Below are 18,907 nucleotides of genomic sequence, written 5' to 3' on the forward strand. Positions count from 1 at the left end.
TTTCCCCAAGGAAAAGATGCTGTTCTGATAAAAACACTGAGTAATGCATTGGCAGTGCTCTGTGCATCTTGGAAGACAGTAATGCTCCAATGACTGAAATTCGTCCTTGGGAAAGTTGGTTTTCCACTTAAACATCCTTAAATTACCAAAATTTTTGCAATGGTAATTCCCTCACTAAAAGGCATATTTCAGCATGGATACTACAGAGGGCTGCAGGGTACTGGGTCAGTTGTCGGAAGAGGCTCCCTCTGGTCTTGCAGATGTCAGTAAACTCTCCCTGAAACACAGTAGCTTCAGGGATAAACAACAGAGACTTCAGCTTGTCCTGCTATTCTGAATTGGCCTGACAACTTCAGATATGAGCAAGTGACAGAGATTATAATGGTTATGTTGGAAGTATTGGAGAACATGCTAGAAGGTGACAAAAACTTTTCATCCTTAGTAAGGTTCAGGTAAGTAGGAGAATACTGAGCAGTTTGGGTGGAAAATTCTGCTGGAATTCATTTAAAATTTAGAACCTGCTCAACACAAACTAAAGCTACTATTAAAAATCTACTTCAGCAATGTTGTCTTCCTATCTAATGTGCAAGATCATGACAAAATACTGTTTTTAATCAAAGTCAGCAGGCATGTTAAACTGTTGAGACTGTGTCATTTTAGATCATATAATTCTCTGCTGCAAATCAAGAAGCGCATATTTAATATCTGAGCATGAGAGACACCTTGCTGAGATCTTTGGGTCTATTTCTATGCTTGAAGAGAAGTAAACAAAAACAACAACAAAAAAAAACACAAACAAAAACAAAACAACAACAACAGCAGCAAGGTACTCCCGAACAAAAGCATGGTATTCCTTATCTTGAAAGGGAATTTTTTTAAAGAAAGATGAGCGCACACATAGAATGCAGATAGATTTCTGTGCTGGCCCATGAAGGGTTTCTAACATGCAGTAACCTGGTCTGCAACCCTGATCCCCACATTGCCTCTGTACTTCATATTTTCTAATCTATTGATAAAATATAAAAATATAAAAAAATAAAAACAATATAAAACAGTAAAAACAGTATTTTGTATAAAAATATAAACAGTCCGTGTTGAGGTTTTTCAAAGAGCAATATGCTGCAAAAAATCCCCCCCCCCCCCTTTTTTTTTTTTAAACCTTCTGAGATTTCTCAGTCTTGTCAGTGCACCTGCAAAAGAAAGCAGCCCTTCACTCAGAAAGTAGGTTTGTGTTCACTGGCTTCAGAAACATCTAACTGGTAAGTATAAACGTGGTGATGTCTGGCAGGTGGCAGCATATGATGATAGAATCAAAACACCATGGCCCAGTGCCTTATTGTAAGGCACTATTATATTAACTACAAAAAGCATTTATGCCCCATACACAAGGTTCATTGATTTCTGGCTTCTCATATTTCTGCAAGCATGTTTTCCTTGGTTTGTTGCTGAAGTTCCTGACTCAGCAAATCATATGAGTGTGTAACAGCATAAACTCTTTTGATTTGTTTGCCTGCATAGTGACCTACTAATACGTGGCTTCAAAATAGTGTGGTTGGAAATGCAATACATGGCAAAATGCTTTGAATCAGCTGGTCCTTGAAAGGGAGGTAAAAATCCCTGTGCTGCACCTGTCTTTCTCCACATCCTCTTGTAAGTCTGCATCTGCAGAAGTATGGTTATTAGTTCTGGTATTTAGGTTAAAAAATAACCAACTATTCAACTCCAAAGCAAATTAGAAACTATGGGGAAAAAAAATAATGTTATGTCTTGTCTCTATTTCAAAGGGACAGTGCTCTAGGGAAGGACCAGAACATTAAAGTTATACAAACAAAACAAGAGGTTTAATCCAGATTCTACTCTTCTGATTTTCATCAGTGCTGCAGCCTTAAAATGTACATTAAATAATGTAAAAAAAAAAGAGAGAGAGAGAAGCTTGAAAAATAATCTTAGTGCCTTTCCCATCAGTCAGACGATCGTTTTCATTAATCAGTTTCTAAACAGTATATGAAGTAGAACACCAGTTAAGAATCTGATGTATAATACCTTTATTTACATTAATTGTCTTAGTCCCCTTTTTAACAGTGCAGGTGACCACAGAGAGCAACACAGAAAGGAAAAAAAAAGTGGAACAATTCTAATCAGGAAAAAAAGCCAAAGGATAAATTTCATTATGAGTTGAATTGCTAAATATGCACAATTTTTCAAATATAAGTGAGTTCAGAGGAGGGCTGCTAAGATGATTAGAGGACTGGAACACCTGTTGTATGAGGACAGGCTGAAAAAAATGGGCCTGTTTAGCCCAGAAAAGAGAAGACTGAGGGGAGATCTCATCAATGTATATATTGGTAAGTATTGCAAGGGAGGATGTCGAGAGGATGGTCTCTTTCCAGTTGTGCCCAGCAACAGGACAAGAGGCAATGGGCACAAACTGAAGCACAGGAGGTTTGAACACAGCTGAAAATGAGAGGGCACTTCTTTACTGTGAGGGTGCCAGAGCACTGGAACAGGTTGCCCAGAGAGGTTGTGGAGTCTCCTTCTCTGGAGACATTCAAAACCCACCTGGATACCATCCTGCATAAAATGCTCGAGGTGATCCTGCTCAGCTGGGGGTTGGTCTGGATGATCTCCAGAGGTCCCTTCCAACCTTGGCCATTCTGTGATTCTAAAAATTAAAATTCCTCATAAAGTAAAACCTATATTTGAATGTGTGATTAGGTTAAAAATGCAAACACTGGCTGGACTGGAAAATAATATGCTTTGTTTTAACTATTTGCACTTGGTCAATTATTGGAATTTCTAGATGGTAACAAAATTATGCAAATGAAAAATTTCAAGCACAAAGTTTTCTATAGTTGAAATTCAGTTGTTGGCATTATTAATGCCTGGATATTTTTAATAACATGCTTTCAAATATTCCTAGGGTTATTATAAGACTATTATGAAACAATCCTGTTTGTTGTTATTATTGTTATTATTTTGAATATTAACTTGCATAAACAGTATGGCTAAAGGTACCATACTGCAGCACAAGCACTTCAAAACCTGGAGTGGAAACCTGTCCCATGGCTGAAATTCACTGCTGCTCTAAGCCATCATGGCTATACTGCAGTCAGTGGTGATAAGCAGATTTGCACTGGTCAGAGATATTACTAGTATGTAGTCCTCCACCTCAGACAGTTATTCTGAATACATATATATGACCTCATTTGCTTGTTAATTTATAAAGGCAGGTATTTCCAAATAAGAATGAAGAAGGAACTTCTACAGAAGAGTCCCTGACTACATGAATCTCCCACATCAAGCACAGTGTCAAGATGAGGCCCAATTTGTACTTCTGCTAGCCAAACCAATCATAAACCTCCTGTTTCAATGAGAAGGATTGCAAGCTATATAAGAAAGGTTCAGGAGACACAGGAGAAAGCAGTTAGAGAAAATTGCTTATTGAAATTTCCACAGTTGGTAGTAGCCTACAAAAGGATCATCTGGTCAGTGAGGGTGTAAAGGGGGGTAAGACTAAAAACAAGGATAGGGGAGAAGGAAGAAAATAAAATGTAGGATGAAATTGTTTTGAGAAAGGCTGTGACTGAATTTAGCTATTAAGAGTTAATGCTAATGCTTACTCTTATTTTACTATTTTCCTAAAAAAAAAAAAAAAGTAACTAGTAAAATGCATCATTTAGTTCAGCACGGACTTAGATGTTAATTAGAGACTTGATAAATACAAATAAATAAACTATGTAGTATATAGAGTGAAAGAGTTCTCAGCTCTATCTACAAACAGTCAGAAAGAGATTGTTGCCTACTGATTAAAAATGTTCCTGGTAAATAAGAAAATGTGTCAAGTCTATTAAGCAAGAAGGGCCACATTGCATCTGCATTACAATGTACATACAAAGATAGCTGAAGTCAGTGTTAAAACTTCTTTGCCCTAATTTGTCTTCGAACAAGGTCCCCAATATTCTGACAGCTAGTGCTCAGAGTAGTTAGAGTTCACAGGCATTAAAAGAAAGAGGAGGAGGCCAGGAGAGCACAAAGCACCTCATTAACTCATCCTGGTGTGTGTCATTGGTCTTTATAAATTATTTTGAGCCACACAGTATCAAGAAACATACTCTCATACTAATTTCTTATGTGTCACTGTGAGGTTTGGTAGATTCACTGGGAGTGACATGTTTATGTCACATCTCACAAAAAGTCTTTGTCATCTGCTAAGAAAGATGCCACTATGTTATCTGCTAAGGAACCCATGCACAGATCATTGTGTGCTTCTTTACTGATTCTTTTTCATCTTTTCTACCTCTTCTAAACTTTTACATGTGTCTAGGTCCTAAAACAAGGGTTTTAGTCCAGAAAGCTCTATTAAAGCAGTTCTTCTTCTCAGTCATGCTGGGAGCACACAGCATCACCTGGAGGATTTCTGTCAGGATGGTATATATCATTCCTCCAGATCCTTAAGGAAGATCTGGTTTGTAAAATATGACTGTTGCATTGTCTTCTCTTACAATATTTTTTTTGTTTGTTTTCAACTTTGTGTTTGGTCTTGTCTCTTTAAATGATAGAGAGGCCTGTACAGCTTTCATCTTAGAGGTTCTATCATTTGTTGCATATTTCAAAGTGTCAAAGTGCTGTTTCAAAAGGATAAACCCATATTTTGATTAATTTACTCTGACACAGTCAAAAAGAAGGCACAGATGTATATCTTTAGGTCTATATTAACCTCCTTAATAGCAACCATGTGCTCAGTGTCACATGTTGTATAAGACAATAAAAGTTAAAACAACCTGATTAAAAATCAAAAAGGGCAAGGGGATGCAAGAATTTTATGCTGATGCCATCTTACACAACTGGGAAAAGGAACATTCTCCATGTTAAGGGAAATTTCATTTTCTTATCCTTATGTCTTTCCCTTTATTCCACAAATCCCACTGAAAGTGAATGTATTTAAAACAATTTTTACCCTTTGCATCGGCTTGCTGGTATTAAGCTTTCTCAGTAAGTTTTCCCAGTAGTTTTTCCCCAGTTTTCATAGTACTTAGTTTCATTAAGACCAGTCATAATCGTGCCTGATTTATTTGAAAGTTTTATTGAAAACAATAAACAATGAACCTAAGGGCCCCCAAAAGAAAAATATGGGCACCCAACATTAAGCAATCCTTTTACTACCATATAAGACTGTTCAGATTCAAAAGAAGATCACAGTTAATGTTACTAACAGCAGTTATAAATCTAAAAGAATTAATATAGAAATATCTTCATCCATTATAATTGTGAAGAAAGATTTGAGCTAACTCCAGTTGAAAGGGTTTCAGTTGCTTACTTGGTCATATTGTCCTTTCAGTATTCAAAGATAAAACAATAGAATTGGTGCTTCTGGAAACAGCCCAGTTCTCTGTGCTGTGCTTTATACACTGTTGAGCTAAGCCAGATAAACAAGAACAACACAGCTGCTGCTCATCCTGCTTGATTTCTACATTTCTGCTTTGCCCCGCCCCTTTCCCAGGTGATTGGTTGGGTACCAGGTGGGCCTAATGGTATATAAGCCGCAGGTGTCCCATCAGAGACCTTTTTCTGCCTGAGCTGCTGTTTGGGGTATGTGCTTTGTTTTTCCTTCAGCCAGTTGCAGGGTTCTTTAGGTGAGTCAGAGTGTATGGGCTGATGCGTTTCCAAGGTGAGAGAGGTAAGCATGTCTTAACAATTAGTAATGTTAATAATTGGTAGGATCTTTTAGAGTAAAGCAAGCTATATGGTAGTAGGTGCCTTGACTGTATGCAGCTCTTCTTCAGGTGAGTAACTTTTAGAGCATCCTTATGGATAGGAAGATGGTGTTACTTTAAGTGTTTGCTTTGTGGTTCTAGGTCTCTTATGATTTTTGCAGAATTATGGGGCTTACTGTGAATGTGACCTTATGCCTTCACCTGTATGTCAAATGTTATCAAAGTTACAACCTTGGTGTTAAAGTGATGCAGCAGGGTTTAGGGGAAATGTGTCATCCGAGTTCCCTGTGTCAGTATCTGAAAACAGCAAAAGTAGGTACATAAGGTGTAGCCTTTTTCAGGGTTAGGGACAGTTTTTTATATTTCTGGAGCTTTTTTCTGTTGTTTTGATGGCAGTAGACTCTTCAGACCTTGCAGCCTTCTAGATTTTAAGTGCTTGGAATTCCCTTAACAGAGGGATTTTTAGCGAAGGTTGCTGGCTAACTTGTTGTTGGGATGTGGTGGGGTACACTTCTGTTTTTGGGTTATGTTTTAATCTCTAGATATATCAAGCCATTTGTGTAACTCTCCAGAGGATTCACAAAGAGCTTCAGTATGTGCTGCAAGGGGCTTGGCCACATAGGTGCAGTATTACCAAGAGACTGAGCAGGGTCACTTTTTTCATCTGTGAAGGGTAAGTCTGTGATTAACTCTGCTGGGGCTGCTGTGTATTCATGTCCTGTTGGCATTTGTGGATCTGAGGTTTTTTTTTCTGGCTCTGGTCTCTGTGCTTGAGTCCTCTGCAAGGAGCTGTACTGTTTGTGTGTCCATCATGGATATGACCTTCTCCTTTTGTTTCTTGTAGAAAGAAAATAAAAAACTTATTCTACCCCAAGCACCACTACAGGCTGGTAGATGAGTGGTTGGAAAGCTGCCTGACAGAGAAGGACCTGGGAGTATTGGTTGATAGTTGGCTGAATATGAGCCAGCAGTGTGCTCAGGTGGCCAAGAAGGCCAACAGCATCCTGGCTTGTATCAGAAACAGTGTGGCCAGCAGGTCTAGGGAGGTGATTGTCCCCCTGTACTCGGCTCTGGTGAGGCCGTGCCTCTAGTACTGTGTTCAGTTTTGGGCCCTTCACTACAAGAAGGACATGGAGGTGCTTGAGTGAGCCCAGAGAAGGGCAACAAAGCTGGTGAGGGGTCTGGAGAACAAGTCTTATGAGGAGCGGCTGAGGGAGCTGGGACTGTTCAGCCTGGAAAAGAGGAGGCTCAGGGGCAACCTTATCGCTCTCTATAGGTACCTTAAAGGAGGCTGTAGAGAGGTGGGGATTGGTCTATTCTCCCACGTGCCTGGTGACAGGACGAGGGGGAATGGGCTAAAGTTGTGCCAGGGGAGGTTTAGGTTGGATATTAGGAGGAACTTCTTTACTGAAAGGGTTGTTAAGCATTGGAATGGGCTGCCCAGGGAAGTGGTTGAGTCACCATCCCTGGAGGTCTTTAAGAGATGTTTAGATGTAGAGCTTAGTGATATGGTTTAGTGGAGGACTTTATAGTGTTAGGTCAGAGGTTGGACTAGGTAATCTTGGAGGTCTCTTCCAACCTAGATGATTCTGTATGATTCTGCGTATACATGCTGCGGGCTGCTGCTGATTCACCTCCAACTGTGGAGTTCCTTGTATTGGCAGCTATTACATTACATTATAAGGGACTTTATAAAATAGGATTTAGACTGTTTTGTTTTTGTTTTGTTAGTTTTTGTTTGTTTTATATATAGATAGATAGAAGCGTGTATTATTCCTGGAGTTCTAATCAAGCCTTGCTCAAAATGCATGAGCACTCTCTAAATACATTTTGTGTGCAGATGTTCCAGAAGTAGAATATCTCTTAAAAAGGACAAAACAGAGATATCTGTTAAAGTAATGATGCTGGCTGAGAAGTGACTAGTTACAATAATACACTTGAAATTGTCTAAACCACTTCAACGGTGAGTTTCCTGTAGTGCTGGTAAAGTGTATTGGTCTTTAAAACTGTGTATTTCTCTAGCTGTATTGCAAAGGCAGGTTATCAGTAGTGAAGGTCATATTTTAAAAGTGAGATTGTTTCCTGAACCTATCTACTCTGTCTTGTTCTTATCATTGTCTAAAGGAAATTACAACAATTACTTAGCTGGGGAACTAATATTAAAATAAATATTTGTTTCCTTTAATAATATTCAGAAGGCAGAAGCAGAGATGGATGGTATCTTCTACTTGGTATCTTTCTCTTTCATGCCTTTAAATCAGCAACACCACAAAGGGCTCTGTCAATCAGGCGTCTGGGACTGTTACTGTTCTGCATTATCTCTGACTGGACTTTCCTGCAAAGCTTATCAGAACTCAGTCTATTAATTACACAATCCAACCAAAAATCTTTTCCGGAACTGTACTGATAGGCAATGTGATGCACTTAGATGTTCTGAAAAGAAGTTAATGTTTTTGGTTAGTAGTAGCTGAACAGCTAGAACTTTTTCTCTCACCTATTTACAGCACAGTTCTTTTGAGCCAACAGTGGAACCATTGCATATACTGATCAGTCCAAACAGTTCCATTGCTTTTAATGCATACATTCATATATCTAAGTAATGATCAGCAAAAGCAATTTTTTCATATTTGGAGTTTTATTCACAGTTTAAGTTCTTCATTATGCCTAGAGGAAAATACGCTTACCAGCCGCTTACCAGGGCAAGGAAATGCATCATTACACCACTAAAAGATAGATAATATAAAATATCTGTGAATAGTGTTTTTCACAGCACTTTAAGAACCATTAGCAAATTTGCAAATATTATTCTTAAATCCTATATCAGGTGTACAGATTTTTTTCTGAAAAACCGTTAATCTGCTTATCTTAGACTAAAAGGAGAACAGTGACTAATAGATTGGAAAGTATGATAATCCTTTGGACTTGAAATCTACACTTTGTATCGAAAAGACTTTCGAGTTAAGTGAAATTTAAAAAGGAGTATCGTGTGTACACATACTTGGTAATGACTTTGTGATATAAGGGAAGCATAGCAGCTAATCTTTAAATAAAATCATCCTGATAAATGTTCTGATTATTTATTATTTTTTTGTGAAATAACCAAAACTTGGCTTACAATACTTCTAACAGACTGTTTCCCTCCAATTAGTCTATTGTAATAATCAGAGCTTAGTTTTGCTGAAAACTCTTCATCTAACTATACCAAACTTTGGCACGTAGGAATGGGCTGGAAATAAGTCAGCTGCCCTACTGATGACTTCAATACAAGAAACTAATTAAAACAGAATCTGTGTTATGTAGCTTGAAACCATCTCCACTGTAAACGTCAAGTGAATCAGTTAATTATTAATATTATCACAGAGCCTGAAGGGACATGAAATCAGGGTCCATTATGCTTGGGACTGCATGAATACAAGAGACAGTCAGCCCTGAAGAGCCTTACATCAAATAGACAAGTCAAAGTATGGCAAAATCATTGTGATGGTGGAACTGCCATAGAAATTGAATCATTTATTTGCAGGTATCTAGGAAGTTTTTGAAGGTGTTCTACGCCACGTTGTGTATCATTTTAATATACATAATATTCATTTTATGTAGCATCCTTAATACACTGTAATCTGAATACATTTTAATAATATTAATGCTCTGCCAGCAGTAAAATGTTGAGCTATCATGCAATTGATGAAGTTACCTCATAGAATCATACAATCATAGGATGGTTTGGGTTGGAAGGGACCTTAAAGGTCATCTAATTCCAACCCCCCAGCCATAGGCAGGGACACCTCCCCCCCACTGGACAAGGTTGCTCAAAGACCTATCCAACCTGGCCTTGAACACTTCCAGGGATGGGGTGTCCACAGTTTACCTGGGCAACCTGTTCCAGTGTCTCACCACCTTCACAGTAAAGAATTTTTTCCTTATATCTAATGTAAATCTACCCTCCTTTAATTTAAAACCATTGCTCCTTGTCCTATACTACACTCCATGACAGAGACCCTTTCCTGTTTTCTTGTAGGTCCCCTTCAGGTATTGGATGACCTCTATAATGTCTCCCTGGTGCCTTTTTTTCTCCAGGCTGAACAACCTCAACACTCTCAGCCTGTCCTCATAGGAGAGGTGCTTCAGCCCCTTTGATCATCCTCATGGCCCTCCTCTGGACTTGCTGTAATAGGCCCATGTCCTTCATATACTGGGGACTTCATAACTGAATGCAGTACTCCAGGTGGGGTCTCACAGGAGCAGAGTAAAGGGGGAGAATCACTTCCCTGAACCTGCTGGCCATGCTTTTGATGCAGCCCAGGATACAGTTGGCTTTCTGTACTGCAAGCACACACTAGTAGCTCATGTTGAGCTTCTCATCAACTAATATCCCTAAGTCCTTCTCCTCAGAGCTGCTCTCAATCCATTCTCTGCCTGGCCTGTACTTGTACTTGGGATAACCCCAACCCACATGCAGGACCTTGCACTTGGCCTTGTTCAACCTCATGAGGTTCACACAGGCCCTCCTCTCAGGCCTGAATAGGTCTCTTCTCTCAGGCCTGCACAGGTCTCTCTGGATGGCATCCCTTCCCTCCAGCATGTTGACTGCAACACACAGCTTGGTGTCATCAGCAAACTTGCTGAGGGTGCACTCGATCTCACTGTCCATATCTCTGAAAAAGATGTTAAATAGCACTGGTCCCAATACCGACTCCTGAGGAACACCACTGCACTGTAGTCTCAATACTTCAGGATGTATATACTTTAAATCATCAGCATATAAACTTTATGAAGTGTCATTCTACTACAGTAAAAGCTGGAACTTTTGACATTGTTATGAGAGAACTTTCTGCAGTTTTTTTAGACAATTACATGTGTAAAGAGTTATCTTATAAATTCATAACCAATCATTATAGAATGTGGTTCATGTTTTTGAAAGAAAGGAAAATACAAAGAACTTTGTTTCCCTGTTGCAGCTCATTGCTTTTACCTGCTGAGAAAGTGTACATGTGCAAACAAATGCAAGTTAACTACAGGTTTGGTTTAACACTACATGTTTTTCCATATTGGCTGGGAACAGATATGTGTCAAAGTTGGCTATTTCTGTAGCCAGATATCTACTTAAGATCTCATTATGGGACATCATGGTAAATTAACAGCTTTACAGGTCAGTTCAATGTTGCCTAGGAGCCAGTGACCCTGACCTAGATATATTTAAAACGGGCAAACAAAGAAACATCGTTATCAGCAGTAAATGTATGCCCACTACTTGTAAATGCAAAGTTTCCTAAAGCTTAAGGTAATTCAACCAAAGAAGAAAAATATAGAAAAAAAAAAAAGGTGAATTAGAGTTTACAGTTCTTTATGAAGAGTTCATTGAATATCCTAACAGCTTAATCTAAAGGGAGGATAACATTAGACATCATCAAAATTTAATTAAAGGCTGGAGGTTAAGTAAAAGTAGCGATAACAAATCATAGTATTTTATGAATTGAAAAGAAGACAATTTTAGCAATGTATATAAATTCAAAGATAAACATTGTAATATATTGATACAGGATGATAGGTAAGCAAAGTAAGAAATCCATGGCTTATGGAGCTAATGACAGTAAGAACAATTATTATTTGTTTACTAATTTATAAGAATGAAAAAATAGTTTGAGTCTGATAGTGGAGATTTATTTTTAGCAATCTATCAGAAAAGCCAGAAATCTTCAACAAGTATTTTTTTCCATATTTAAGAAATAACAAGATGATTGATTACATCGCACAAGCATGAAGTTCTTTACAGCCCATTAGAAACAGTGGAGCATGTCAAACATCTACTAGGTATAAACATTTTTAAATCAATGTGTTTGGTGAAATTGCAAACAGTATTACTAAATGAGCTAGCTGTGGATTTTTCTGGCCTACTAGTGCTCATTTTTATTAAGTTTTGAAACACTGAAAAATCCCAAAGGTCAGAAAACTATTGACATTCAAAGAAGGCAAGCAAGAAAATAGCTCAATGGCCCAAGCTTCATTTGCTGTGAAGTAAAATTATTTAAATAAATAAAAGTATTTGTCCAAAGAAACCTGAGAAATTTTAAATATACACCTTCACATTAGGTTATTGAAAACATCTGAAATAGCTCTGCTAGCATCTTACAAATTAAGGTTTCCTTTTTTTTCTGCTGACCAGCATAGAATAATTTTGGCCTCTAATGGCTACAAAGGACCTGTATCATAATGTTTGGACTTAGAAAATGTTATGTTAGTATTCAGTGTGATCAAACCCAGCTTTCTCCTCAAACCTCTCCAGGGTAAAGGTTTTTCTCATTAGTCTCTTGCAAATCCTGAATACCTGTGTTAGATAATGTGTTAGAAACTTAGGATATCATTTCAAAACATGCCAAGCTCAAAATCTCACAAAATCTGGTCCTAATAAAATTTCAGATGTTTTGTTTTATTTTAATGCAAGTTAAATTTACTGCTTGGGATGTAAGGCAAGGTAAAAATAGCTCATCTTAGTGATTCTAATAATGACTAATATTAGTATACTAGGCTGTACAGATCTGCATCCAAATCTGCAGAACTAGTTCTATTTTCTTTGACAGTGTTTTCACAGTAACTTTTCCTGTAGGAACTCAGTAATTTTGAATTTATCAACAATAGGTCTTACACTAAGCCTTATCTACAAACCAACAATTTTAAAATTTATTATTACTATCCATATAGGTTTCCTTTTTACAGTGTTTTCCCTCAAACATACCCCATGTCTTTTACTAGCCACAGAGTGCATTCTACATAATACATTAGTATTACATAATTAGTATACATAATACATAGTACGGTAATCTACATTACTGTACTCCTGCTTCTTAAAGCAGAGAACTGTCTGTCTTTATATTCCCATAATACGATGAGCTGCTTCTACTCTATTCTGCCCTTGTGAGGCCCAGCTAGAGAACTGCATCCAGGTCTGGGGCCCCTAGCACAAGAGGGATGTTGATCTGTTAGAGAGGGTCCGGAGGAGGGCCGCAAAGACTATCAGATGACTGGAGCACCTCTCCTATGAAGAAAGGTTGAGAGAGATGGGGATGTGCAGCTTGATGAAGAGAGAGCTCCAGTAAGACTTCACTGAAGCCTTTCAATACTTAAAGGGGGCTTATGAAAAAGATGGAAAGCAACTTCTAGCTTGGGCAGATAATGACAGGACAAGGGGGGATGGTTTTAAACTAAAAGAGGAGAGATTTAGATTAGAGGTTAGGAGGAAGTTCTTCATTCAGAGGGTGGTGAGGCACTGGAACAGGTTGCCCAGTGATTGTGGATGTCCCGTTCCTGGAGGTGTTCAAGGCCGGGTTGGATGAGGCCCTGTGCAACCTGACATAGTGGGTAGTGTCCCTGCCTATGGCAAGGGGGTTGGAACTAGATGATCTTTAAGATCCCATCCAACCCAAGGCATTCTATGATTTTCTGAGTTTGCCTTTGCTTCAGAACTATCCAACCCAGAAAGAAAGGAGAAATTAGATTGCTGTATGTGATTGTTTATCAGCATCTGGAAAAAAAATCATAGAATGGTTTGGGTTGGAAGGGACCTTAAAGTTAATTTATTTCCAACACCATTGCCATACGCAGGGACACCTTCCACTAGACCAGGTTGCTCAAAGCCCTGTCCAGCCTGGCCTCAAACAATATTAGGGATGGGGCACCCACAGCTTACCTGGGCAACTTGTTCCAGTGCCTCACGACCCTCACAGTAAAGAATTTCTTCCAACTATCTAATCTAAATCTCCCTTCCTTCAGTTTAAAAACATTATTCCTTGTCCTATCACTACATTCCCTGACAAGAGACCCTCTACTGCTTTCTCATAGGCCCCCTTTAGATACCAGAAGTCCTATATGAGGGCAACCCAAGGGTCTTCTACCACTCTGCAATTGTATGCTGTGCTTTTTCTCTATCTTCCCTTAGGATGACAGTGTCCATACCGAGGGGGGAAAAAAAGGTAGGAGTCAAACATCATTTCCCTTCTATTACAAAAGGGAGGAAAGTTATTTATCATACATACTAGTATAAGAAATCAGTATTTTTACATTGCCCATTGCTGATCTGGTTTCTTCTTTGGACTTCAGTCTGTATACCTATCCTTTTGGAAATCCCTGCTCATTTAGATGTCTGTTTTAGCAATAGAAATAAAGTTGGATATTAGGAGTTTTTTTTTTTTTCACTGAAAGGGTTGTGCTGCATTTGAATAGGCTGCCCAGGGAAATGGCTGAGTCACCATCCCTGAAGGTTTTCAAGAAATGTGTAGATGTAGAACTTATTAGCATGGTTTAGTGGTGGACTTCATTACTAGCTTAAAGATTGGCCTAGATGATCTTATATAGAATCATAGAATATCCCAAGCTGGAAGGGAACCATAAGGATCAAGTCCAACTCAATCTTAGAGGTCTTTTCCAACCTGAATGATTCTATGGTTCTACAGTTGTCTTTGAAGACCTTTGGAGTGAGATGCACTCTGCCTAATTTCCATGTTTAATGTAATGAAAAAATCTAGAGTAATTTATTTCGCTCCATTGGCAAAATGCGATGAGATAAATTTGACGGATGGTTTTACAGTTGCAATTTAGGCACATATGAGTTACAGAAGTTAGGCAGTCTATAGCCTACCTTGAAATTCTGAATGTACATCTTCAGCTATCAAGAGTTATCTGATTTGATCTTGAGCACTAAGATTCCCCGGTGTGACTCCTGACTTATTCTGTGCTACTTCTTTCTCCTCAGGAGTTCTTCCACATTACAAACAATAAACAAAAAACTTCTGTCAGTTTGAATGAAACATATGCCTGATATGATATGCTTTGATTCAGCTTTAGAGAATTCTGTGTGTTGTGAAAATATAAATTAATTTAGGTATGTTTAAAAATTAGAAGATTCCTACAAAAAAAATCAAACTCTCCCAAAGTCATTAGAAGACATGAAACATTTGTTTCAACTTCTTTCTTCTGTGCAACAACACTATGAATTAAATTAATTGAATTTTTTCCAGTTACGTATTCAGATATGTATTTTTCAATTGTTGCAACTCCAAGTTGCTTCCAAGAACTCCTTTAAAGGATCAGCTGACCCTTTTGTAGTCTGTTCAAGGATAACAGACTTTCCAGTTAAGGGAAAAAAGATAGCAGGAGATTTACTGGTGTACTGGGTCTGACTGGGGTGGAGTTAACTTTCCCTGTAGCAGTTCATATAGTGCTGTGCTCTGCACTTGTAGCTAGAACAGCACTGGTATCACACCAGTGTCTCATTTATTGCTGAGCAGTACTGGCACAGCATCAGGACAAAGTCATACATAAGGCTACTAATGTGACAGAAAGTTACTAACCACAGCAGTGACATTAGCATGATACATCTGGGAGTAGAACTGGGAGTAGAAAGTAAATATTTTTTTTGTCTCCTTTCTGATATTGTCACCTACTTACCACCAAGAGTAAATTATTAACATCTACAGATTCCTAAGAGTACTTTTATTTATTTATTTTCCACAGGGTTGGGGTTGACAACCTTTGTTGTGGCAGTTATATTGACACACATTATTTGCATGGTTAATTTTACAGCAATTCAATGTGAGATACATCAGATCAACCTAATACTTAAGGCAAGGGAAGCCTGAATAGTTATTTTCAGTTTATTCTGACAATGATAAAAAAAGCTTAAAAAAAGCTTCTTAAAAAACAAGAGAAATTCAAGGGCTGTTTCAGTGGGACAATTTTATAACCATAAGCTGACTTCAGTTAAGTGATACTGCCTCCCACTGTTAGTTTTGTCTCTAGACTTCTTTAAACGGACAGGTTGTGCTGTGAGAGGGGAAGGTCAGCTGCCTGTATTGGATAAAAGCAGCACTTATAGGCTGAAGTCAAGTTAAAGACACACATCAACAATATGGCAACTAGTGGTGCCGCCTTTGCTGGAAGAAACAATGTCAAGAGATACCATTAAGATCAAAGTAATTATTTCCAAATTTGCAGAAAGAATACAAGAAGCATATATTATGTTGTTTTTCCTGTAACTTAGCACCCACTCAGAAACACTTAATAAAAGATCCTCATAATTATGGATACATGATAGCTTACCAGTATTCTCAAATAATTCTATTTTTTAAATACAAACTGTCTCCAAAAAGCTCTGATGAGCTGTGATAATTTTTAAGCAAAGTGGGATGTTCTTGTGGGACAAGATCTTCATCCTATTTTAAAAAGACAGACAAGTATAAGATTGTCAGTATCATATACCAAGCGCTATTAAAGACGCTGGATGTATTTGTATTTGGTCCTGAAAGTGTTTTATTATTGACAGACTATGCAATGCAGTATTTAGTGTGTAGTGACTCCTAGGGGCCATTTAGAAAAAGTGAATGTCTTTTGTTTGAGTACTTGCTTCAAAGTTTTTTTTCCCCTAAAAGGGAGTACATTTCTAATTTTGGAAATTATTATTACAATTTATCTGAAAACAGTGAATCCCATCACCTGGAGGATTACCAGTGACAAGATGCAAGAAACCATTCAATAATTTCAAATTCTCTAGGATAGTAAGCAATATTTAATTTGGTTTTTGTCTGGTAAATCAATATACTGCTTCTAGTCATGGTCTCACCATGAAGAAAATATAATCTAGATTAATCAAATAGAAATATGAGATATGGCTCCAGCCAAGTACCAAGATACATTATTTAAAACTCTAGTGAACTTCTTACAGACATTATCAGGGAATTTTTAAACAATAATAAGTCAGTTTCAGTAAACAGGGAGATAAACCAAAAATCACTGTGGTTGTGTAGGGGAATTGGGGGGTTGTTTTTTTTTTTCCTCTCCAGTTCTTTATGTGCATCTTTTTCTTTTCTTTGTGGCGGTGAAGAAGAACGGTTTAGACTTAGATAAAAGGTGCAGATTCAGATTTTATTCCGTTGTAACACTCTATATAAGGGCAACATCCAGAATATATGATTCTCCTCACATCATTTTCATGATGATTTTTTGGGAAACTCCAGGTTAACACTCACAGGAAAATAAACTTATTATTTGTGGCGGCATTTTACTTTCTGAAAGGATGATGTAACTGCAGTCCGGCTGGCTTTTTTTTTAAGGAAAGAATTCATAAGGCTAGGGAAGTGTTTTGTTAAGAATGGGAGAGGATAAAGACACATTCTTTATCATAATTCATATCACAATATCTCCAGAAAAGTCTGTCTAGAGGAATGAAACTATACTATTCAACTGTAGGATGCAGGAAGTTAGACTCAATGGTCCTGTGTTCTATTCTTGGACATATCAAAAGCCAGTGATTTTTTTTATTAATTAAGGTTTAATCTTGAGGAATTTATCGTAAGATAGTCTGAATGAATTCTTCGTTCTGAAGAACTGCAGATGTCGTCATAAAGAAACAGGAAATTGCTTCAGAATATTATAAAGTCAAGAGAAATAATGTCACCTAAAATGTTTCCAAGGTTCCTACCCTTTCTGGTCATTCTATTTTTCTAGCTGTTGGCTCTGTTTCATGTTCCTTCATGATATGTTAATGCAAGCAATAAATACTGTAAAACTCACATCTGTTATATCTATGACATCTTTTTGAACTGAAGAAATATCTGTTCTTTACATAAAAAATGACATAGTGAAAATAGGAATGAAAAACATCTCCCTAAATTTTAAAGGGTTTACTCTTTGATCTAAGAAAAATTTCCGTTTCACTAAAGTAACATCAATATCTGCTCAGTCTATGCTAGATAGAGTTTCATGGTATATATCAAATATAGTTGTGGTTCATGGCCTAAGCATTTCTGTCCTTTCCTCTGTGACAGAAGGCTTCATTTTCCATTGGGGTAAACAGTCTGGATCTTTGAGGTGAATGAGGAGTATACAGATTGAGAGAGAGAGATTTTGCAAAAGTGAGTTTTCTCCCACCTTCCTGTCTCCTGTCTTTCTCTACTTTGGTACATCAGGTGCCAATAACAATTTAGAACTTTCCCTGTGACCTTTAAAATTACACTCCCAATACTTTCTACTGTTTTTAGCAATGCAAAAACAAACAAAAAAATGTAATTTTAAGCTAGTTTACGTTAGGTGTAGGAGAAGAGTTTAGTCAGGCAACATGTTCTTGTTCAATCTATTCCTTCCAGTGTGAAGGAATTTTCACATACAAGGATTGGGCACATATGTGTTAGGTAGTTTTGCAAAAGAGAGCTGAAATAGCTTTTGCTACAGAAGTGCATCTCTGCACAGAATAAAGCAAAAGCCCCCCAAGCAAGGTAAGATACAAGAGCAGCTAAGATCCTTGTCAAGTATGATCTAAGATTAAGTTTTCCTATTTTATGCTTTACTTTGGAGGCACTGCTTCCAGCTTTGTAATCAAGAACATAACTCTGTGCTGCAAGGAAATGTATGAGTTTTATTTTGAGCTAGAGGGCTTGAAGTGGACTCAAAGGTCTTTACCAGGCACCAAGTCTGCTTCTCATATAGATACAGCAAATAAATAAATAACCTGTGCAAAAAAACATGTTTTGCTATATTTACAAAGACAGACTGGAGAACTTTAGTTAAGTTCTTAGTAAGCTATAATGGCTCGGGCAGGGGGGCAATGTTAGGAAGTGCCATCTGACAGGGATGTTGTAATCTGGAATGGGTAAAGGGGGAAGCTGTTAGGAAAAGCTCACAGCCAGAGGACTAATTCTCATTAAAGTAATCAAACTGAAAAGAACTATACTTAATATATTATAAGCTTAACATTAATGAAATGTGGCATATAAAAGTGTTTATGAAGAGAGCTTTGTTACAAGACTTTATCAAAAAAGAAAGACTCATTCATCCCTGAGTGGTATCAGTATAACTTTATTTATCTGAATTTCTGTTATCATGGGAGCTTAATAGTGACATACCCCTTGGTAAACAGTTCTTGCATTACCTTGCTACTTCCCAGCTGGTTTTGGAACCATGCATAGCTTTTTTTTTTTTTTATCAAGACACACAAACTCAACTCCTCGGTCTAGGGAATGAATTGCTACTTCATTTTTTCCTCCTATTCTAGAAAAACCTAGATCATTTTTCTTGATTATTATTATTGTTACAAGAAGTAGCTACTGCAGCAGAAATGGCAAGTTGCTTTTCTCTGCTTCATACAGTCTCATATTTCTAAATATACTTTAATCAGTTGTCCTCTTGCAAATAATAGCTATAGTCTTATT

At 37.6% G+C, this 18,907-nt stretch overlaps 2 long non-coding RNA genes across 3 annotated transcripts in view; one reads left to right on the forward strand and one right to left on the reverse strand.

The window, feature by feature from the left end:
- Positions 1-18,907, reverse strand: part of LOC310897209 — a 134,385-nt gene that overhangs the window by 27,543 nt on the left and 87,935 nt on the right. The gene's annotated exons all lie outside the window — the stretch shown is intronic.
- On the forward strand, positions 5,583-10,040 carry LOC310895906. Its single transcript, XR_014581042.1, has 3 exons — positions 5,583-5,677; positions 6,257-6,387; positions 9,730-10,040. It is a non-coding gene; the product is annotated as an uncharacterized lncRNA (long non-coding RNA).

This window comes from Anser anser (assembly GCF_964211835.1).
Source record: "Anser anser genome assembly, chromosome: 3".
In the NCBI taxonomy this organism is placed as follows: Eukaryota; Metazoa; Chordata; class Aves; order Anseriformes; family Anatidae; genus Anser; species Anser anser.